We start from the raw sequence: 25,925 nt of genomic DNA on the forward strand, positions 1-25,925 counted from the left end.
CTAACGGCGAGCAGAGCTTGCCCAGGGACATGAACAGAGGACGGCACAGTGATACGTGGCAAATAAGACGAACTGTGCGAGCGATGTCGGAGACATCAAGCATGAATCATATTAGAGTTGCGTGCGTGATACGTGGCAGACCGTTAATCTATCAGAATTGTTTGTGATGGAATAAGCCGTGTGTATTGCAGGCAAACGCCTGCTGGTGTATAACCTTAAATTTAACCAAAAAAGTGTTAATGCATGTTACGAAAATTGTATAGCTAGAAACTATGTTCAAATTCGACTCCAACGATATAATCTATGGCGACATGCATTCGTATTTTATTAGTTAAATCCTACTTATAAACCAGGACGGGGTATAGTAGGTAATTAAATCGCAAACATTTTTTTATTAACTGTATGTGTACATGTCATCTCGTCCTCCTCTCGCACGTCTTGTCACCCCGCTGCCGCAGACGGCTTACAGCGCAAGCTTGCGCAGCGCGCGGGGGTGTTCTTTTGGCCAAACGGTGGCACCAATGAATCGTCGGTGAGCCCGTTCCCGCGCAAGCTTCCCTCCCGACTCAGTGAAATCCCCCAAAATCCCAATGCTTACCGGCCTGCTATAAAAACCCTCACGGCCGGCGAGTCCTGCGTCACATTTTCCCCTCCCTCCCTGTAGCTTATCTCGTCTGCTTCTCCCATAATCGACAATGGCATCGGTCTGTCGTCGTTGCCCAGCCACTCCGCCCTCATTAGAGGACAGCTCCAGCTGGGAGGCTACACCGCGGTGGTGGCGCAGTCCTCGACGTAGTGTAGTGCGCGTGGCGTCCCTGTTGGGTGTGCGCGGGACACCCACCACACGCTCCGCCGCCGCTACCCGTCGGCAGTTGTTGCCGGCCATCGTTGCCGCCACACCACCGTCGAAAGCCAGGGCCATCTCCCGCTCCGCCGCCGTGGCCCGAAGGCGGGAGGTGGCCGTCGTGGCCGCCACCCCACTGCCGGCCACCGTGGCCATCACCCGCTCCGCCCCGCGGCCCGAAGGCGGGAGGTGCTGGTCGTGGCCGCCACCCCATCGTCGGCCACCGTGGCTGCCAGCCCACCGTCGACCGCCGGGATCATCACCCGCTCTGCCACCACCGCCCGAAGGAGGGAGGCGGAGGTGGAGGACCACACGTGCGTCAGCAACCTTGCACGCTACATCGAGTTCCTGTAGGAGGAGGAGGAGCGCCTCGTCGAGCACTTAAAGAGCCCTACCACAGCCGTGGCCGCAGCACACGCCGACGCAGAGGCGAGGAATCAGGAGATCTACGAGCAGTCCGGCCGCTTCGAGAGGGAACGTCTGGAGCAGCATTGGGCGTTCGAGCTGGAGACCTTCGCTGAACATGCAAAAGCGGCAGGCACCGTATTGCATTTCTCCGGCTCCTCGGTAGGCTCCTCCTCCTCCTCTGCCTCTCACTGAGCGCGCTCGGCAGAGGAGAGGCTACCGGAAGTAGCACAAAGCCCCTCCGTGGTTGTAGTAGTATTTAGGGGCTATTTTGTTCAGTTCATCTGACTATAGATGTGTGGTCGAACTGTACAACGTACTTAAAATTAGCTAGTATATATAGTTGAACTAGCTATTTCAGTACGTGGTTGGCAACAATTGGGGAGAAGTTTGGTCGGTTCAGCTGTCAAGTTGAACTGTTTGTATAAATTAAGAACGACGGCTTAATCTATGAATGAAATATATGCTAAATTACTGAATTTTAGTTGCAAAAATTACATAGTGCTAATGATTTCTAGCTGCACATTTTGACAAATCGCAGTGCTACAAGGATTGACAAATGGCAACGTTACTAGATCAACAAATTTAAATCTTTCCAGTTTGACAAATGGCAACATACCAAATATGACCGATGCAAATCTTACCAAATTGTTTGTACGTGGTTACACACGGGTCATCCAGAACAACCGTTTGCGTTGAAGGGATGCACAAATCCTGCGCTGCTCTCACTTTGCATACGGGTGTTCTATCTAAATCGTTTGCGATCAAGAGCTGTAGAAATCCTGCTCGGCACATTTCATTCAAGGTCAAGCAGCTGTCCGCACGACACCTCCTACAGCCATTAAAACCAAGACACGTGGCGTCATGTGAATGGTTAACAGAATTTTGGATTTACTAGAATTTAAAAACCAGGCATCTCAATGTTTTGCCAGCAATCAACGGTGCCCTCGTGTTTGAAATTCATTCCCATTACTTTCATGGGACCTAAGCATGCACCCAAGGACACATATTTGATTTTTCAACCAATTTATATGCACTAGAGCATGTGCATGTAGTTCAAATTTGAATTGTGCACATAAATGCATTGAAAACTCCGTTAATGCATAAAAATGTTCAAATGAACCCCAAAAAATCACAAAAAATCACACACCACTCCAGTTGTTCTATGTTGACACGAGGAAAAAATTAGAAAGCAATAAGAGGCAATGAATATCGGTTCGTCCCCAAAGGTGGGACATTCCCTACCGAAAACCATCATGCTTGTTGTGAGAAGCTCCGGTTTGTGAGAAGCATATACCCAAACCTGCCCCAAATGGGACAAAATTTGTACCACGGCATGTTGACGCCGCTCCATGATAGCATGCCAAGTTTCATGAATTTAAGACGAGTTTTGGATTTACTAGAATTCAAAAAACAGGCATCGCAATGTTTTGCTGGCAATCAACGGTGCCCAGGTGTTCGAAATTCATTCCCATTTCTTGCATGGGACCTAAGCATGCACACTAGGACACAAATTTGGTTTTTCAACCAATTTATATGCACTGGAGCATGTGCATGTAGTTCAAATTTCAATTATGCACATAAACGCATTGAAAACTCAGTTAATGCATAAAAATATCCAAACGAACCCCGAAAAATCACAAAAATTCACACAACACACTTGTTGTTCTATGTTGACACAAGAAAAAAATTTGAAAGCAATAAGAGGGAATGGATATCGTTTCGTCCCCAAAGGTGGGACGTTCCCTACCGAAAACCATCATGCTTGTTGTGAGAAGCTCCGGTTTGTGAGAAGCATATACCCAAACCTGCCCCAAATGGGACAAATTATTTACCACGGCATGTTGATGCCGCTCCATGATAGCATGCCAACTTTCATGAATTTGAGACGAGTTTTGGATTTACTAGAATGTAAAAACCAGGCATCTCAATGTTTTGACGGCAATCAACGATGCCCTGCTGTTTGAAATTCATTCCCATTTCCTGCATGGGACCTAAGCATGCACCCAAGGACACATATTTGATTTTTCAACCAATTTATATGCACTGGAGGATGTGCATGTAGTTCAAATTTGAACTATGCACACAAATGCATTGAAAACTCCGTTAATGCATAAAAATGTCCAAACGAACCCCGAAAAATCACAAAAATTCACACATCACTCCAGTTGTTCTATGTTGACACGAGGAAAAAATTTGAAAGCAATAAGAGGCAATGATTATCGTTTCGTCCCCAAAGGTGGGACATTCCCTACCGAAAACCATCATGCCTGTTGTGAGAAGCATATACCCAAACCTGCCCCAAATGGGACAAAATATGTACCACGGCATGTTGACGCCGCTCCATGATAGCATGCCAAGTTTAATGAATTTAAGATGAGTTTTGGATTTACTAGAATTTAAAAACCAGGCATCGCAATGTTTTGCTGGCAATCAACGGTGCCCTGGTGTTCGAAATTCATTCCCATTTCTTGCATGGGACCTAAGCATGCACCCTAGGACACATATTTGTTTTTTCAACCAATTTATATGCACTGGAGCATGTGCATGTAGTTCAAATTTCAATTATGCACATAAACGCATTGAAAACTCAGTTAATGCACAAAAATGTCCAAACGAACCTCGAAAAATCACAAAAATTCACACAACACTCTTGTTGTTCTATGTTGACACAAGAAAAAAATTTGAAAGCAATAAGAGGGAATGGATATCATTTCGTCCCCAAAGGTGGGACGTTCCCTACCGAAAACCATCATGTTGTTGTGAGAAGCTCCGGTTTGTGAGAAGCATATACCCAAACCTGCCCCAAATGGGACAAATTATTTACCACGGCATGTTGATGCCGCTCCATGATAGCATGCCAAGTTTCATGAATTTGAGACGAGTTTTGGATTTACTAGAATGTAAAAACCAGGCATCTCAATGTTTTGACGGCAATCAACGATGCCCTGCTGTTTGAAATTCATTCCCATTTCCTGCATGGGACCTAAGCATGCACCCAAGGACACATATTTGATTTTTCAACCAATTTATATGCACTGGAGGATGTGCATGTAGTTCAAATTTGAACTATGCACACAAATGCATTGAAAACTCCGTTAATGCATAAAAATGTCCAAACGAACCCCGAAAAATCACAAAAAATCACACATCACTCCAGTTGTTCTATGTTGACACGAGGAAAAAATTTGAAAGCAATAAGAGGCAATGATTATCGTTTCGTCCCCAAAGGTGGGACATTCCCTACCGAAAACCATCATGCCTGTTGTGAGAAGCATATACCCAAACCTGCCCCAAATGGGACAAAATATGTACCACGGCATGTTGACGCCGCTCCACGATAGCATGCCAAGTTTCATGAATTTAAGATGAGTTTTGGATTTACTAGAATTTAAATACCAGGCATCGCAATGTTTTGCTGGCAATCAACGGTGCCCTGGTGTTCGAAATTCATTCCCATTTCTTGCATGGGACCTAAGCATGCACCCTAGGACACAGATTAGTTTTTTCAACCAATTTATATGCACTGGAGCATGTGCATGTAGTTCAAACTTCAATTATGCACATAAATGCGTTGAAAACTCAGTTAATGCACAAAAATGTCCAAACGAACCTCGAAAAATCACAAAAATTCACACAACACTCTTGTTATTCTATGTTGACACAAGAAAAAAATTTGAAAGCAATAAGAGGCAATGGATATCGTTTCGTCCCCAAAGGTGGGATGTTCCCTACCGAAAACCATCATGCTTGTTGTGAGATGCTCTGGTTTGTGAGAAGCATATACCCAAGCCTGCCCCAAATGGGACAAAGTATTTACCACGGCATGTTGATGCCGCTCCATGATAGCATGCCAAATTTCATGAATTTCAGACAAGTTTTGGATTTACTAGAATTTAAAATCTAGGCATCTCAATGTTTTGACGGCAATCGACGGTGCCCTGCTGTTTGAAATTCATTCCCATTTCTTGCATGGGACCTAAGCATGCACCCAAGGACAAATATTTGATTTTTCAACCAATTTATATGCACTGGAGCTTGTGCATGTAGTTCAAATTTGAATTATGCACATAAATGCATTGAAATCTCAGTTAATGCATAAAAATGTCCAAACGAACCCCGAAAAATCAGAAAAATTCACACAACACTCCAGTTCTTCTATGTTGACACGAGCAAAAAAATTGAAAGCAATAAGAGGCAATGGATATCGTTTTGTCCCCAATGGTGGGACGTTCCCTACCGAAAACCATCATGCTTGTTGTGAGAAGCTCCGGTTTGTGAGAAGCATATACCCAAACCTGCCCCAAATGGGACAAAATTTGTACCACGACATGTTGATGCCGCTCCATGATAGCATGCCAAGTTTCATGAATTTCAGACGAGTTTTGGATTTACTAGAATTTAAAAACCATGCATCTCAATGCTTTGTCGGCAATCAACGGCGCCCTAATGTTTGAAATTTATTCCCATTTCTTGCTTGGGACCTAAGCATGCACCCAAGGACACATATTCGATTTTTCAACCAATTTATATGCACTGTAGCATGTGCATGTAGTTCAAATTTGGATTATGCACATAAATGCATTGAAAACTCATTTAATGCATAAAAATTTCCAAATGAACCCCGAAAAAACACAAAAATTAACACAACACTCTAGTTGTTCTATGTTGACACGAGAAAAAAAATTGAAAGCAATAAGAGGCAATGGATAACGTTTCGTCCCCAAAGGTGGGACGTTCCCTACCGAAAACCATCATGTTGTTGTGAGAAGCTACGGTTTGTGAGAAGCATATACCCAAACCTGCCCCAAATGGGACAAAATTTGTACCACGACATATTGACGCTCCTCCTTGATAGCATGCAAAGTTTCATGAATTTCAGACGAGTTTTGGATTTACTAGCATTTAAAAACCAGGCATCACAATGTTTTGCTCGCAATCGACGGTGCCCTGGTGTTCGAAATTAATTCCCATTTCTTCCATGGGACCTAAGCATGCACCCTAGGACACATATTTGATTTTTCAACCAATTTATATGCACTGGAGCATGTGCATGAGTTCAAATTTGAATTATGCACATAAACGCATTGAAAACTCAGTTAATGCATAAAAATGTTCAAATGAACCCCGAAAAATCACAAAAATTCACACAACACTCATGTTGTTCTATCTTGACACAAGAAAAAATGTTGAAATCTATAGGAGGCAATGGATACCGTTTCGTCCCCAAAGGTGCGACGTTCCCTACCGAAAACCATCATGCTTGTTGTGAGAAGCTCCGGTTTGTGAGAAGCATATACCCAAACCTGCCCAAAATGGGACAAATTATTTACCACGACATGTTGATGCCTCTCCATGATAGCATGCCGAGTTTCATGAATTTCAGACGAGTTTTGGATTAACTAGAATTTAAAAACCATGCATCTCAATGTTTTGCCGGCAATCAACGGTGCCCTGCTATTTGAAATTCATTTCCATTTCTTGCATCGGACCTAAGCATACCCCCAAGGATACATATTTGATTTTTCAACCAATTTATATGCACTGGAGCATGTGCATGTAGTTCAAATTTGAATTATGGGCATAAATGCAGTGAAAACTCAGTTAATGCATAAAATGTCAAAACGAACCCCGAAAAAATCACAAAAATTCACACAGCACTCCAGTTGTTCTATGTTGACATGAAAAAAAAATTGAAAGCAATAAGAGGCAATGGATATCGTTTCGTCCCCAAACGTGGGACGTTCCATACCGAAAACCATCATGCTTGTGTTGAGAAGCTCCGGTTTGTGAGAAGCATATACCCAAACCTGCCCCAAATGGGACAAAATTTGTACCACGGCATGTTGATGCCGCTCCATGATAGCATGCCAAGTTTCATGAATTTCAGATGAGTTTTGGATTTACTAGAATTTAAAAAAAAAGCATCTCAATGTTTAGCCGGCAATCAATGGTGCCCTGCTGTTTGAAATTCATTCCCATTTCTTGCTTGGGACCTAAGCAAGCACCAAAGGACACATATTTGATTTTTCAACCAATTTATATGCACTGGTGCATGTGCATGTAGTTCAAATTTTAATTATGCACATAAATGCGTTGAAAACTCAGTTAATGCATAAAAATGTCCAAACGAACCCCGTAAAATCAGAAAAATTCACACAACACTCCAGTTATTCTATGTTGACACGAGAAAAAAAATTGAAAGCAACAAGAGGCAATGGATATCGTTTCGTCCCCAAAGGTGGGATGGTCCCTACCGAAAACTATCATGCTTGTTATGAGAAGCTCAGGTTTGTGAGAAGCATACACCCAAACCTGCCCCAGATGGGACAAAAATTTTACCACGGCATGTTGATGCCACTCCATGATAGCATGTCAAGTTTCATGAATTTCAGACGAGTTTTGGATTTACTAGAATTTAAAAACCATGCATCTCAATGCTTTGCCGGCAATCAACGGTGCCCTAATGTTTGAAATTCATTCCCATTTCTTGCTTGGGACCTAAGCATGCACCCTAGGACACAGATTTGTTTTTTCAACCAATTTATATGCACTGGAGCATGTGCATGTAGTTCAAATTTCAATTATGCACATAAACGCATTGAAAACTCAGTTAATGCACAAAAATGTCCAAACGAACCTCGAAAAATCACAAAAATTCACACAACACTCTTGTTGTTCTATGTTGACACAAGAAAAAAATTTGAAAGCAATAAGAGGGAATGGATATCGTTTCGTCCCCAAAGGTGGGACGTTCCCTACCGAAAACCATCATGTTGTTGTGAGAAGCTCCGGTTTGTGAGAAGCATATACCCAAACCTGCCCCAAATGGGACAAATTATTTACCACGGCATGTTGATGCCGCTCCATGATAGCATGCCAAGTTTCATGAATTTGAGACGAGTTTTGGATTTACTAGAATGTAAAAACCAGGCATCTCAATGTTTTGACGGCAATCAATGATGCCCTGCTGTTTGAAATTCATTCCCATTTATATGCACTGTAGCATGTGCATGTAGTTCAAATTTGAATTATGCACATAAATGCATTGAAAACTCAGTTAATGCATAAAAATTTCCAAATGAACCCCGAAAAAACACAAAAATTCACACAACACTCCAGTTGTTCTATGTTGACACGAGAAAAAAAATTGAAAGCAATAAGAGGCAATGGATAACGTTTCGTCCCCAAAGGTGGGACGTTCCCTACCGAAAACCATCATGTTGTTGTGAGAAGCTCCGGTTTGTGAGAAGCATATACCCAAACCTGCCCCAAATGGGACAAAATTTGTACCACGGCATGTTGACGCCGCTCCATGATAGCATGCCAAGTTTCATGAATTTCAGACGAGTTTTGGATTTACTAGAATTTAAAAACCAGGCATCGCAATGTTTTGCTCGCAACCGACGGTGCCCTGGTGTTCGAAATTCATTCCCATTTCTTGCATGGGACCTAAGCATGCACCCTAGGACACAGATTTGATTTTTCAACCAATTTATATGCACTGGAGCATGTGCATGAGTTCAAATTTGAATTACGCACATAAACGCATTGAAAACTCAGTTAATGCATAAAAATGTTCAAATGAACCCCGAAAAATCACAAAAATACACACAACACTCCTGTTGTTCTATGTTGACACAAGAAATTTTTTTGAAAGCTATAAGAGGCAATGGATACCGTTTCGTCCTCAATGGTGGGATGTTCCCTACCGAAAACCATCATGCTTGTTGTGAGAAGGTCCGGTTTGTGAGAAGCATATACCCAAACCTGCCCCAAATGGGACAAATTATTTACCACGACATGTTGATGCCTCTCCATGATAGCATGCCGAGTTTCATGAATTTCAGACGAGTTTTGGATTAACTAGAATTTAAAAACCAGGCATCTCAATGTTTTTCAGGCAATCAACGGTGCCCAGCTGTTTGAAATTCATTTCCGTTTCTTGCATGGGACCTAAGCATGCACCCAAGGACACATATTTGATTTTTCAACCAATTTATATGCAATGGAGCATGTCCATGTAGTTCAAATTTGAATTATGCACATAAATGCTTTGAAAACTCAGTTAATGCATAAAAATGTCTAAACGAACCCCGAAAAATCACAAAAATTCACACAACACTCCAGTTGTTCTATGTTGACACGAGAAAAAAAAATTGAAAGCAATAAGAGGCAAAGGATACCGTTTCGTCCCCAAAGGTGGGACGTTCCCTACCGAAAACCATCATGCTTGTTGTGAGAAGCTCCGGTTTGTGAGAAGCACATACCCAAACCTGCCCCAAATTGGACAAAATTTGTACCACGGCATGTTGATGCCGCTCCATGATAGCATGCCAAGTTTCATGAATTTCAGACGAGTTTTGGATTTTCTAGAATTTGAAAACAAGGCATCTCAATGTTTAGCCGGCAATCAACGGTGCCCTGCTGTTTGAAATTCTTTCCCATTTCTTGCTTGGGACCTAAGCATGCACCAAAGGACACATATTTTAATTTTCAACCAATTTATATGCACTGGAGCATGTGCATGTAGTTCAAATTTTAATTATGCACATAAATTCGTTGAAAACTCAGTTAATGCGTAAAAATGTCCAAACGAACCCCAAAAAATCACAAAAATTCACACAACACTCCAGTTGTTCTATGTTGACACGAGAAAAAAAATTGAAAGCAACAAGAGGCAATGGATATCGTTTCGTCCCCAAAGGTGGGATGTTCCCTACCGAAAACCATCATGCTTGTTGTGAGAAGCTCTGGTTTGTGAGAAGCATACACCCAAACCTGCCCCAAATGGGACAAAATTTTTACCACGGCATGTTGATGCCACTCCATGATAGCATGTCAAGTTTCATGAATTTCAGACGAGTTTTGGATTTACTAGAATTTAAAAACCATGCATCTCAATGCTTTGCCGGCAATCAACGGTGCCCTAATGTTTGAAATTCATTCCCATTTCTTGCTTGGGACATAAGCATGCACCCAAGGACACATATTTGATTTTTCAACCAATTTATATGCACTGTAGCATGTGCATGTAGTTCAAATTTGAATTATGTGCATTGAAAACTCAGTTAATGCATAAAAATTTCCAAATGAACCCCGAAAAAACACAAAAATTCACACAACACTCCAGTTGTTCTATGTTGACACGAGAGAAAAAATTGAAAGCAATAAGAGGCAATGGATAATGTTTCGTCCCCAAAGGTGGGACGTTCCCTACCGAAAACCATCATGTTGTTGTGAGAAGCTCCGGTTTGTGAGAAGCATATACCCAAACCCGCCCCAAATGGGACAAAATTTGTACCACGGCATGTTGACGCCGCTCCATGATACCATGCCAAGTTTCATGAATTTCAGACGAGTTTTGGATTTACTAGAATTTAAAAACCAGGCATCGCAATGTTTTGCTCGCAACCGACGGTGCCCTGGTGTTCGAAATTCATTCCCATTTCTTGCATGGGACCTAAGCATGCACCCTAGGACACAGATTTGATTTTTCAACCAATTTATATGCACTGGAGCATGTGCATGAGTTCAAATGTGAATTACGCACATAAACGCATTGAAAACTCAGTTAATGCATAAAAATGTTCAAATGAACCCCGAAAAATCACAAAAATACACACAACACTCCTGTTGTTCTATGTTGACACAAGAAATTTTTTTGAAAGCTATAAGAGGCAATGGATACCGTTTCGTCCCCAATGGTGGGATGTTCCCTACCGAAAACCATCATGCTTGTTGTGAGAAGGTCCGGTTTGTGAGAAGCATATACCCAAACCTGCCCCAAATGGGACAAATTATTTACCACGACATGTTGATGCCTCTCCATGATAGCATGCCGAGTTTCATGAATTTCAGACGAGTTTTGGGTTAACTAGAATTTAAAAACCAGGCATCTCAATGTTTTTCCGGCAATCAACGGTGCCCAGCTGTTTGAAATTCATTTCCGTTTCTTGCATGGGACCTAAGCATGCACCCAAGGACACGTATTTGATTTTTCAACCAATTTATATGCAATGGAGCATGTCCATGTAGTTCAAATTTGAATTATGCACATAAATGCTTTGAAAACTCAGTTAATGCATAAAAATGTCTAAACGAACCCCGAAAAATCACAAAACTTCACACAACACTCCAATTGTTCTATGTTGACACGAGAAAAAAAATTGAAAGCAATAAGAGGCAAAGGATACCGTTTCGTCCGCAAAGATGGGACGTTCCCTACCGAAAACCTTCATGCTTGTTGTGAGAAGCTCCGGTTTGTGAGAAGCATATACCCAAACCTGCCCCAAATTGGACAAAATTTGTACCACGGCATGTTGATGCCGCTCCGTGATAGCATGCCAAGTTTCATGAATTTCAGACGAGTTTTGGATTTTCTACAATTTACAAACCAGGCATCTCAATGTTTAGCCGGCAATCAACGGTGCCCTGCTGTTTGAAATTCTTTCCCATTTCTTGCTTGGGACCTAAGCATGCACCAAAGGACACATATTTGATTTTTCAACCAATTTATATGCACTGGAGCATGTGCATGTAGTTCAAATTTTAATTATGCACATAAATTCGTTAAAAACTCAGTTAATGCGTAAAAATGTCCAAACGAACCCCGAAAAATCACAAAAATTCACACAACACTCTTGTTGTTCTATGTTGACACGAGAAAAAAATTGAAAGCAACAACAGGCAATGGATATCGTTTCGTCCCCAAAGGTGGGATGTTCCCTACCGAAAACCATCATGCTTGTTGTGAGAAGCTCTGGTTTGTGAGAAGCGAACACCCAAACCTGCCCCAAATGGGATAAAATTTTTACCACGGCATGTTGATGCCACTCCATGATAGCATGTCAAGTTTCATGAATTTCAGACGAGTTTTGGATTTACTACAATTTAAAAACCATGCATCTCAATGCTTGGCCGGCAATCAACGGTGCCCTAATGTTTGAAATTCATTCCCATTTCTTGCTTGGGACCTAAGCAAGCACCAAAGGACACATATTTGATTTTTCAACCAATTTATATGCACTGGAGCATGTGCATGTAGTTCAAATTTTAATTATGCACATAAATGCGTTGAAAACTCAGTTAATGCATAAAAATGTCCAAACGAACCCCGAAAAATCAGAAAAATTCACACAACACTCCAGTTATTCTATGTTGACACGAGAAAAAAAATTGAAAGCAACAAGAGGCAATGGATATCGTTTCGTCCCCAAAGGTGGGATGGTCCCTACCGAAAACTATCATGCTTGTTATGAGAAGCTCAGGTTTGTGAGAAGCATACACCCAAACCTGCCCCAGATGGGACAAAAATTTTACCACGGCATGTTGATGCCACTCCATGATAGCATGTCAAGTTTCATGAATTTCAGACGAGTTTTGGATTTACTAGAATTTAAAAACCATGCATCTCAATGCTTTGCCGGCAATCAACGGTGCCCTAATGTTTGAAATTCATTCCCATTTCTTGCTTGGGACCTAAGCATGCACCCTAGGACACAGATTTGTTTTTTCAACCAATTTATATGCACTGGAGCATGTGCATGTAGTTCAAATTTCAATTATGCACATAAACGCATTGAAAACTCAGTTAATGCACAAAAATGTCCAAACGAACCTCGAAAAATCACAAAAATTCACACAACACTCTTGTTGTTCTATGTTGACACAAGAAAAAAATTTGAAAGCAATAAGAGGGAATGGATATCGTTTCGTCCCCAAAGGTGGGACGTTCCCTACCGAAAACCATCATGTTGTTGTGAGAAGCTCCGGTTTGTGAGAAGCATATACCCAAACCTGCCCCAAATGGGACAAATTATTTACCACGGCATGTTGATGCCGCTCCATGATAGCATGCCAAGTTTCATGAATTTGAGACGAGTTTTGGATTTACTAGAATGTAAAAACCAGGCATCTCAATGTTTTGACGGCAATCAATGATGCCCTGCTGTTTGAAATTCATTCCCATTTATATGCACTGTAGCATGTGCATGTAGTTCAAATTTGAATTATGCACATAAATGCATTGAAAACTCAGTTAATGCATAAAAATTTCCAAATGAACCCCGAAAAAACACAAAAATTCACACAACACTCCAGTTGTTCTATGTTGACACGAGAAAAAAAATTGAAAGCAATAAGAGGCAATGGATAACGTTTCGTCCCCAAAGGTGGGACGTTCCCTACCGAAAACCATCATGTTGTTGTGAGAAGCTCCGGTTTGTGAGAAGCATATACCCAAACCTGCCCCAAATGGGACAAAATTTGTACCACGGCATGTTGACGCCGCTCCATGATAGCATGCCAAGTTTCATGAATTTCAGACGAGTTTTGGATTTACTAGAATTTAAAAACCAGGCATCGCAATGTTTTGCTCGCAACCGACGGTGCCCTGGTGTTCGAAATTCATTCCCATTTCTTGCATGGGACCTAAGCATGCACCCTAGGACACAGATTTGATTTTTCAACCAATTTATATGCACTGGAGCATGTGCATGAGTTCAAATTTGAATTACGCACATAAACGCATTGAAAACTCAGTTAATGCATAAAAATGTTCAAATGAACCCCGAAAAATCACAAAAATACACACAACACTCCTGTTGTTCTATGTTGACACAAGAAATTTTTTTGAAAGCTATAAGAGGCAATGGATACCGTTTCGTCCCCAATGGTGGGATGTTCCCTACCGAAAACCATCATGCTTGTTGTGAGAAGGTCCGGTTTGTGAGAAGCATATACCCAAACCTGCCCCAAATGGGACAAATTATTTACCACGACATGTTGATGCCTCTCCATGATAGCATGCCGAGTTTCATGAATTTCAGACGAGTTTTGGATTAACTAGAATTTAAAAACCAGGCATCTCAATGTTTTTCAGGCAATCAACGGTGCCCAGCTGTTTGAAATTCATTTCCGTTTCTTGCATGGGACCTAAGCATGCACCCAAGGACACATATTTGATTTTTCAACCAATTTATATGCAATGGAGCATGTCCATGTAGTTCAAATTTGAATTATGCACATAAATGCTTTGAAAACTCAGTTAATGCATAAAAATGTCTAAACGAACCCCGAAAAATCACAAAAATTCACACAACACTCCAGTTGTTCTATGTTGACACGAGAAAAAAAAATTGAAAGCAATAAGAGGCAAAGGATACCGTTTCGTCCCCAAAGGTGGGACGTTCCCTACCGAAAACCATCATGCTTGTTGTGAGAAGCTCCGGTTTGTGAGAAGCACATACCCAAACCTGCCCCAAATTGGACAAAATTTGTACCACGGCATGTTGATGCCGCTCCATGATAGCATGCCAAGTTTCATGAATTTCAGACGAGTTTTGGATTTTCTAGAATTTGAAAACAAGGCATCTCAATGTTTAGCCGGCAATCAACGGTGCCCTGCTGTTTGAAATTCTTTCCCATTTCTTGCTTGGGACCTAAGCATGCACCAAAGGACACATATTTGAATTTTCAACCAATTTATATGCACTGGAGCATGTGCATGTAGTTCAAATTTTAATTATGCACATAAATTCGTTGAAAACTCAGTTAATGCGTAAAAATGTCCAAACGAACCCCAAAAAATCACAAAAATTCACACAACACTCCAGTTGTTCTATGTTGACACGAGAAAAAAAATTGAAAGCAACAAGAGGCAATGGATATCGTTTCGTCCCCAAAGGTGGGATGTTCCCTACCGAAAACCATCATGCTTGTTGTGAGAAGCTCTGGTTTGTGAGAAGCATACACCCAAACCTGCCCCAAATGGGACAAAATTTTTACCACGGCATGTTGATGCCACTCCATGATAGCATGTCAAGTTTCATGAATTTCAGACGAGTTTTGGATTTACTAGAATTTAAAAACCATGCATCTCAATGCTTTGCCGGCAATCAACGGTGCCCTAATGTTTGAAATTCATTCCCATTTCTTGCTTGGGACATAAGCATGCACCCAAGGACACATATTTGATTTTTCAACCAATTTATATGCACTGTAGCATGTGCATGTAGTTCAAATTTGAATTATGTGCATTGAAAACTCAGTTAATGCATAAAAATTTCCAAATGAACCCCGAAAAAACACAAAAATTCACACAACACTCCAGTTGTTCTATGTTGACACGAGAGAAAAAATTGAAAGCAATAAGAGGCAATGGATAATGTTTCGTCCCCAAAGGTGGGACGTTCCCTACCGAAAACCATCATGTTGTTGTGAGAAGCTCCGGTTTGTGAGAAGCATATACCCAAACCCGCCCCAAATGGGACAAAATTTGTACCACGGCATGTTGACGCCGCTCCATGATAGCATGCCAAGTTTCATGAATTTCAGACGAGTTTTGGATTTACTAGAATTTAAAAACCAGGCATCGCAATGTTTTGCTCGCAACCGACGGTGCCCTGGTGTTCGAAATTCATTCCCATTTCTTGCATGGGACCTAAGCATGCACCCTAGGACACAGATTTGATTTTTCAACCAATTTATATGCACTGGAGCATGTGCATGAGTTCAAATGTGAATTACGCACATAAACGCATTGAAAACTCAGTTAATGCATAAAAATGTTCAAATGAACCCCGAAAAATCACAAAAATACACACAACACTCCTGTTGTTCTATGTTGACACAAGAAATTTTTTTGAAAGCTATAAGAGGCAATGGATACCGTTTCGTCCCCAATGGTGGGATGTTCCCTACCGAAAACCATCATGCTTGTTGTGAGAAGGTCCGGTTTGTGAGAAGCATATACCCAAACCTGCCCCAAATGGGACAAATTATTTACCACGACATGTTGATGCCTCTCCATGATAGCATGCCGAGTTTCATGAATTTCAGACGAGTTTTGGGTTAACTAGAATTTAAAAACCAGGCATCTCAATGTTTTTCCGGCAATCAACGGTGCCCAGCTGTTTGAAATTCATTTCCGTTTCTTGCATGGGACCTAAGCATGCACCCAAGGACACATATTTGATTTTTCAACCAATTTATATGCAATGGAGCATGTCCATGTAGTTCAAATTTGAATTATGCACATAAATGCTTTGAAAACTCAGTTAATGCATAAAAATGTCTAAACGAACCCCGAAAAATCACAAAACTTCACACAACACTCCAATTGTTCTATGTTGACACGAGAAAAAAAATTGAAAGCAATAAGAGGCAAAGGATACCGTTTCGTCCGCAAAGATGGGACGTTCCCTACCGAAAACCTTCATGCTTGTTGTGAGAAGCTCCGGTTTGTGAGAAGCATATACCCAAACCTGCCCCAAATTGGACAAAATTTGTACCACGGCATGTTGATGCCGCTCCATGATAGCATGCCAAGTTTCATGAATTTCAGACGAGTTTTGGATTTTCTAGAATTTACAAACCAGGCATCTCAATGTTTAGCCGGCAATCAACGGTGCCCTGCTGTTTGAAATTCTTTCCCATTTCTTGCTTGGGACCTAAGCATGCACCAAAGGACACATATTTGATTTTTCAACCAATTTATATGCACTGGAGCATGTGCATGTAGTTCAAATTTTAATTATGCACATAAATTCGTTAAAAACTCAGTTAATGCGTAAAAATGTCCAAACGAACCCCGAAAAATCACAAAAATTCACACAACACTCTTGTTGTTCTATGTTGACACGAGAAAAAAATTGAAAGCAACAACAGGCAATGGATATCGTTTCGTCCCCAAAGGTGGGATGTTCCCTACCGAAAACCATCATGCTTGTTGTGAGAAGCTCTGGTTTGTGAGAAGCATACACCCAAACCTGCCCCAAATGGGACAAATTTTTTACCACGGCATGTTGATGCCACTCCATGATAGCATGTCAAGTTTCATGAATTTCAGACGAGTTTTGGATTTACTACAATTTAAAAACCATGCATCTCAATGCTTGGCCGGCAATCAACGGTGCCCTAATGTTTGAAATTCATTCCCATTTCTTGCTTGGGACATAAGCATGCACCCAAGGACACATATTTGATTTTTCAACCAATTTATATGCACTGTAGCATGTGCATGTAGTTCAAATTTGACTTATGCACATAAATGCATTGAAAACTCAGTTAGTGCATAAAAATTTCCAAATGAACCCCGAAAAAACACAAAAATTCACACAACACTCCAGTTGTTCTATGTTGACACGAGAAAAAAAATTGAAAGCAATAAGAGGCAATGGATAACGTTTCGTCCCCAAAGGTGGGACGTTCCGTACCGAAAACCATCATGTTGTTGTGAGAAGCTCCGGTTTGTGAGAAGCATATACCCAAACCTGCCCCAAATGGGGGAAAATTTGTACCACGGCATGTTGACGCCGCTCCATGATAGCATGTCAAGTTTCATGAATTTTAGACAAGTTTTGGATTTACTAGAATTTAAAAACCAGGCATCGCAATGTTTTGCACGCAATTGACGTTGCCCTGGTGTTCGAAATTCATTCCCATTTCTTGCATGGGACCTAAGCATGCACCCTAGGACACAGATTTGATTTTTCAACCAATTTATATGCACTGGAGCATGTGCATGAGTTCAAATTTGAATTATGCACATAAACGCATTGAAAACTCAGTTAATGCATAAAAATGTTCAAATGAACCCCGAAAAATCACAAAAATTCACACAACACTCCAGTTGTTCTATGTGGACACAAGAATTTTTTTTGAAAGCTATAAGAGGCAATGGATACCGTTTCGTCCCCAAAGGTGGGACGTTCCCTACCGAAAACCATCATGCTTGTTGTGAGAAGCTCCGGCTTGTGAGAAGCACATACCCAAACCTGCCCCAAATGGGACAAATTATTTACCACGACATGTTGATGCCTCTCCATGATAGCATGCTGAGTTTCATGAATTTCAGACGAGTTTTGGATTTTCTAGAATTTAAAAACAAGGCATCTCAATGTTTAGCCGGCAATCAACGGTGCCCTGCTGTTTGAAATTCTTTCCCATTTCTTGCTTGGGACCTAAGCATGCACCAAAGGACACATATTTGATTTTTCAACCAATTTATATGCACTGGAGCATGTGCATGTAGTTCAAATTTTAATTATGCACATAAATTCGTTGAAAACTCAGTTAATGCGTAAAAATGTCCAAACGAACCCCGAAAAATCACAAAAATTCACACAACACTCCAGTTGTTCTATGTTGACACGAGAAAAAAATTGAAAGCAACAAGAGGCAATGGGTATCGTTTCGTCCCCAAAGGTGGGATGTTCCCTACCGAAAACCATCATGCTTGTTGTGAGAAGCTCTGGTTTTGAGAAGCATACACCCAAACCTGCCCCAAATGGGACAAATTTTTTACCACGGCATGTTGATGCCACTCCATGATAGCATGTCAAGTTTCATGAATTGCAGACGAGTTTTGGATTTACTAGAATTTAAAAACCATGCATCTCAATGCTTTGCCGGCAATCAACGGTGCCCTAATGTTTGAAATTCATTCCCATTTCTTGCTTGGGACATAAGCATGCACCCAAGGACACATATTTGATTTTTCAACCAATTTATATGCACTGTAGCATGTGCATGTAGTTCAAATTTGAATTATGTGCATTGAAAACTCAGTTAATGCATAAAAATTTCCAAATGAACCCCGAAAAAACACAAAAATTCACACAACACTCCAGTTGTTCTATGTTGACACGAGAAAAAAAATTGAAAGCAATAAGAGGCAATGGATAACGTTTCGTCCCCAAAGGTGGGACGTTCCCTACCGAAAACCATCATGTTGTTGTGAGAAGCTCCGGTTTGTGAGAAGCATATACCCAAACCTGCCCCAAATGGGACAAAATTTGTACCACGGCATGTTGACGCCGCTCCATGATAGCATGCCAAGTTTCATGAATTTCAGACGAGTTTTGGATTTACTAGAATTTAAAAACCAGGCATCGCAATGTCTTGCTCGTAACCGACGGTGCCCTGGTGTTCGAAATTCATTCCCATTTCTTGCATGGGACCTAAGCATGCACCCTAGGACACAGATTTGATTTTTCAACCAATTTATATGCACTGGAGCATGTGCATGAGTTCAAATTTGAATTACGCACATAAACGCATTGAAAACTCAGTTAATGCATAAAAATGTTCAAATGAACCCCGAAAAATCACAAAAATATACACAACACTCCTGTTGTTCTATGTTGACACAAGAAATTTTTTTGAAAGCTATAAGAGGCAATGGATACCGTTCCGTCCCCAATGGTGGGATGTTCCCTACCGAAAACCATCATGCTTGTTGTGAGAAGGTCCGGTTTGTGAGAAGCATATACCCAAACCTGCCCCAAATGGGACAAATTATTTACCACGACATGTTGATGCCTCTCCATGATAGCATGCCGAGTTTCATGAATTTCAGACGAGTTTTGGATTAACTAGAATTTAAAAACCAGGCATCTCAATGTTTTTCCGGCAATCAACGGTGCCCAGCTGTTTGAAATTCATTTCCGTTTCTTGCATGGGACCTAAGCATGCACCCAAGGACACATATTTGATTTTTCAACCAATTTATATGCAATGGAGCATGTCCATGTAGTTCAAATTTGAATTATGCACATAAATGCTTTGAAAACTCAGTTAATGCATAAAAATGTCTAAACGAACCCCAAAAATCACAAAACTTCACACAACACTCCAGTTGTTCTATGTTGACACGAGAAAAAAAATTGAAAGCAATAAGAGGCAAAGGATACCGTTTCGTCCCCAAAGATGGGACGTTCCCTACCGAAAACCATCATGCTTGTTGTAAGAAGCTCCGGTTTGTGAGAAGCATATACCCAAACCTGCCCCAAATTGGACAAAATTTGTACCACGGCATGTTGATGCCGCTCCATGATAGCATGCCAAGTTTCATGAATTTCAGACGAGTTTTGGATTTTCTAGAATTTACAAACCAGGCATCTCAATGTTTAGCCGGCAATCAACGGTGCCCTGCTGTTTGAAATTCTTTCCCATTTCTTGCTTGGGACCTAAGCATGCACCAAAGGACACATATTTCATTTTTCAACCAATTTATATGCACTGGAGCATGTGCATGTAGTTCAAATTTTAATTATGCACATAAATTCGTTGAAAACTCAGTTAATGCGTAAAAATGTCCAAACGAACCCCGAAAAATCACAAAAATTCACACAACACCCTTGTTGTTCTATGTTGACACGAGAAAAAAAATTGAAAGCAACAAGAGGCAATGGATATCGTTTCGTCCCCAAAGGTGGGATGTTCCCTACCGAAAACCATCATGCTTGTTGTGAGAAGCTCTGGTTTGTGAGAAGCATACACCCAAACCTGCCCCAAATGGGAAAAAAATTTTACCACGGCATGTTGATGCCACTCCATGATAGCATGTCAAGTTTCATGAATTTCAGACGAGTTTTGGATTTACTACAATTTAAAAACCATGCATCTCAATGCTTGGCCGGCAATCAACGGTGCCCTAATGTTTGAAATTCATTCCCATTTCTTGCTTGGGACATAAGCATGCACCCAAGGACACATATTTGATTTTTCAACCAATTTATATGCACTGTAGCATGTGCATGTAGTTCAAATTTGAATTATGCACATAAATGCATTGAAAACTCAGTTAATGCATAAAAATTTCCAAATGAACCCCAAAAAAACACAAAAATTCACACAACACTCCAGTTGTTCTATGTTGACACGAGAAAAAAAATTGAAAGCAATAAGAGGCAATGGATAACGTTTCGTCCCCAAAGGTGGGACGTTCCGTACCGAAAACCATCATGTTGTTGTGAGAAGCTCCGGTTTGTGAGAAGCATATACCCAAATGGGGGAAAATTTGTACCACGGCATGTTGACGCCGCTCCATGATAGCATGCCAAGTTTCATGAATTTTAGACAAGTTTTGGATTTACTAGAATTTAAAAACCAGGCATCGCAATGTTTTGCACGCAATTGACGTTGCCCTGGTGTTCGAAATTCATTCCCATTTCTTGCATGGGACCTAAGCATGCACCCTAGGACACAGATTTGATTTTTCAACCAATTTATATGCACTGGAGCATGTGCATGAGTTCAAATTTGAATTATGCACATAAACGCATTGAAAACTCAGTTAATGCATAAAAATGTTCAAATGAACCCCGAAAAATCACAAAAATTCACACAACACTCCTGTTGTTCTATGTTGACATAAGAAATTTTTTTGAAAGCTATAAGAGGCAATGGATACCGTTTCGTCCCCAAAGGTGGGACGTTCCCTACCGAAAACCATCATGCTTGTTGTGAGAAGCTCCGGCTTGTGAGAAGCACATACCCAAACCTGCCCCAAATGGGACAAATTATTTACCACGACATGTTGATGCCTCTCCATGATAGCATGCTGAGTTTCATGAATTTCAGACGAGTTTTGGATTAACTAGAATTTAAAAACCAGGCATCTCAATGTTTTGCCGGCAATCAACGGTGCCCTGCTGTTTGAAATTCATTTCCATTTCTTGCATGGGACCTAAGCATGCACCCAAGGACACATATTTGATTTTTCAACCAATTTATATGCACTGGAGCATGTGCATGTAGTTCAAATTTTAATTATGCACATAAATGCGTTGAAAACTCAGTTAATGCATAAAAATGTCCAAACGAACCCCGAAAAATCACAGAAATTCACACAACACTCTAGTTGTTCTACGTTGACACGAGAAAAAAATTGAAAGCAACAAGAGGCAATGGATATCGTTTCGTCCCCAAAGGTGGGATGTTCCCTAGCGAAAACCATCAAGCTTGTCGTGAGAAGCTCTGGTTTGTGAGAAGCATACACCCAAACCTGGCCCAAATGGGACAAAAAATTTACCACGGCATGTTGATGCCACTCCATGATAGCATGTCAAGTTTCATAAATTTCAGACGAGTTTTGGATTTACTAGAATTTAAAAACCAGGCGTCTCAATGTTTTGCCAGCAATCAACGGTACCCTGGTGTTCGAAATTCATTTCCATTTCTTGCATGGGACCTAAGCATGCACCCTAGGACACAGATTTGATTTTTCACCCAATTTATGTGCACTAGAGCATGTGCATGTAGTTCAAATTTGAATTATGCACATAAATGCATTGAAAACTCAGTTAATGCATAAAAATGTTCAAACGAACCCCGAAAAATCACAAAAATTCACACAACACTCCTGTGGTTCTATGTTGACACGAGAAAAAAATTGAAAGCAATAAGAGGCAATGGATATCGTTTCGTCCCCAAAGGTGGGACGTTCCCTACCGAAAACCATCATGCTTGTTGTGAGAAGCTCCTGTTTGTGAGAAGCATATACCCAAACCTGTCCCAAATGGGACAAAATTTTTACCACAGCATGTTGATGCCGCTCCATGATAGCATGCCAAGTTTCATGAATTTCAGACGAGTTTTGGATTTACTAGAAATTAAAAACCAGGCATCTCAATGTTTTGCCGACAATCAACGGTGCCCTGGTGTTCGAAATTCATTCCCATTTCTTGCATGGGACATAAGCATGCACCCTAGGACACAGATTTGATTTTTCAACCAATTTATATGCACTGGAGCATGTGCATGTAGTTCAAATTTTAATTATGCACGTAAATGCAATGAAAACTCAGTTAATGCATAAAAATGTCCAAACAAACCCCGAAAAATCGCAAAAAATCGCACAACACTCATGTATCTATGTTCACACAAGAAAAAAAATTGAAAGCAATAAGAGGCAATGGATATCGTTTCGTCCCCAAAGGTGGGACGTTCCCTAGCGAGAACCATCATGCTTGTTATGAGAAGCTCCTGTTTGTGAGAAGCATATACCCAAACCTGCCCCAAATGCGACAAATTTTTTACCACGGCATGTTGATGCCGCTTCATGATTTCATGCCAAGTTTCATGAATTTCAGACGAGTTTTCGATTTACTAGAATTTAAAAACCAGGTATCTCAATGTTTGTGGCCGAGTGACGGTGGCAGGGTGTTTAAAATTCATTCCTGTTTCTTGCATGGGACCTAAGCATGTAACCAAGGACACATATTTGATTTTTCAATAAGTTTATATGCACTAGAGCATGTGGATGTAGTTCAATTTTGAGTTATGCGCATAAAATGCCTGGAAAACCCTGTTAATGTATAAAAATGGACAAACGAACCCTGAATAATTCCAATTTTTTGACGACACAACTATAGTTGCATGTTCACTCAAGATAAAAGTTCTAACAATTCAAACACCATCCTTTGTAGCTATGACCCCATTACGTAATTCAAATGATCAAGACGATAAATCAAGTAGATCGCACACAGTTTATTATCACCAACCATGTGAGATGGAGCACAAAATATCTTGTAGCATCATCAGTGTATAGTACGCCCATGCCTTACGAGAGAAGGTGCGTCGGCTACAGTCCACAGCTGGCGTGTCAAGCACACTAGCTAGCTCACTCCCCAAATATCATTTCACTGTTCATTCGTCGCCGGTGAAAGATGGGGATGTGGACCCACGTTGTGAGGGCAACTTCGGCGGCCCACTCCGGCGAGAGTGCGGCCACAGCCGCCAGGCGCGTGCTAACAAGCTTCGTGAGGGCGACCGCAGTCTGCGTCCGGGTGGCCAAGGCAGCCCAAACGGCCGCTGTTGCTTCTCAGGCGGCGGCTGCAGCATCTGCCTCGGGGATAGCAACTCGCGAGAGCGGCACAGCAGCTGTCCGTTCCGCAGCGGCGGCCTTAGCCCTGCTGGAGGCCGCCCACTACCATGTCGAGGCCATCCACACCCAGGTCGTGGCGGTTACCACATAAATCGAATGAAGCTTCTCCGACAACGGTCGACAAACCACGACCGAAGAGCTGGCAATCGCCAAGAGCGTTCGAGCAGCCCCCTGTTCCTGTGCGGCATACTTTGCCACGACGGAGCCCGCCAGAGCCCACATGGCGTCCGCCCACGCCCAGCTCGTGGCGGCCTTTTCCAAAGATATTGCGAACGCAGATGGCGAGATGCTTGCCGAGTATGGTGCAATTGATGCCATGTAGCCCCTTCCCCAGGAGGCCGTCGGGCGTGAGCTACACATGGAGGCGGCGGCGGAGATCGACGAGCACCAGCCATAGTAGTACTCTTTATTTTGTTTAATTAAGAGTGCCGGTCTTCAATTTGTTAGAGGAATGTTTAGGTCAGCTAGCTCTATTTAATTGCTGAACTTGCTCGATTAAGAAGTTAGTCTCCTTTGTGTACCCAAATTATGCAATGTCGTGGATGACCACTGTAACCAGGGAAATTCGAACCAAAAATTTTGACGTTCAAACTCAACACACACGGGTTAAGCTATCTGAATCGTTTGTGATGTTCACATATCGTACATAGTTCTGAATAAGGGGCCGTGTCTGATGACACTTTGCGCGCCCGTTTTTTGGCTGAAGCGATTCCAAATTTTCGGCTTACGCAGAAATATCTACCTCCCCGCCCCCTCCCCCTTACCAAAAGCCACATTTCCCCTCTTTCCGCCTTCCTTTCCAAGTTGAAACCTTCACTCCTTGCTTGCAGCGCTGCCGCCTCCTCGCCGGCGACCCTCCTTCACGCTCCTTGGCCTCGCCTATCCAGGCAGGTAATCCACACCCGACCCCCATCCTCCTCCTCCTTCCACATCCCACATGCCCCTACCACCGGCGCGAGCGCGACACCTTCCACCCAAATCACCGACCCCTCCACCAAATAAGCGCCGGCCTAAGCCATGGTGCACGCAGTATAGCCAGGACCTCAAGGAGCATTTGGCAGCGGAGAAGCAAATCACGGCCGCATGCGCGGATGAGGGAGCGATGGCTGCCATTCATGCCGACCCCCAGATCTTGAAGTAGCACCTTGCCATTTGCTAGCTACGCCGGTTAAGCATGCTCGGTTTACCCGTTGCGTGTGCTGCTCCTGCCTTTCCTTCACAAATTCTAGTGAATTGTGCTATCTAATTTTACCATGCAATCTGTTGCTCTAGTATATATGTTCTCTATGTCGCGCAATGTGGTGCTCACTTATTAACTGTTTTGTTAATTAGTTGTCGTCTTCAGTTAACTGTTTGGTTCAATTCTGCAAATGTGATGTTCAATTCTTCAGGCTGCAATTTTGTATTGCCTTCCATTTGAGAAATAAGTCGAATTTTGTATTGTTCTGCATGTGAGGAATAAATCAAATTTGGCTGCACTTAATACATGAGAAACATATACAAGTGCTATATTTCCTAGTTCTTAATCATGCTTGGTTTGGGTAAATGGGTTTTCCCTGTGGCTTGAATTAATCTGATGAATCTGCAATGTGATTATCTTTCATCAACATATTTTACTAATAGCATGGGAACCCTTACTTAACCTGATGACTAACTACCTTATATGTGTTGCAGGGAAACAATGGGAAGCACTAAGGTTTACAATCGAGGTTAGCACGTGCATGGTCCGTTGTCTAATAGCACATTATTGTGCAATTGCAGGAACCATTCTAATATTTAGGTTTTTAACAATTTGGTCATGCACATGTAGGTCCTGCTGTCAGAGGTTTTGACCCACTATTCGACCCTTTTCGCATATGGGGAAATGAGTTGTCCATGAATATCACTCAAGTCAAGAAACTTAGAAAGATTGTTAGGATAAAGAAATTAGCGACAAAAAACAACAAGATCTTTGTCTGCACAATGAAGAAGACATCAGTTCACTACAGGATGGTACTAACTATT

This window comes from Aegilops tauschii, chromosome 1 (assembly GCF_002575655.3).
Source record: "Aegilops tauschii subsp. strangulata cultivar AL8/78 chromosome 1, Aet v6.0, whole genome shotgun sequence".
Classification (NCBI taxonomy): Eukaryota; Viridiplantae; Streptophyta; class Magnoliopsida; order Poales; family Poaceae; genus Aegilops; species Aegilops tauschii.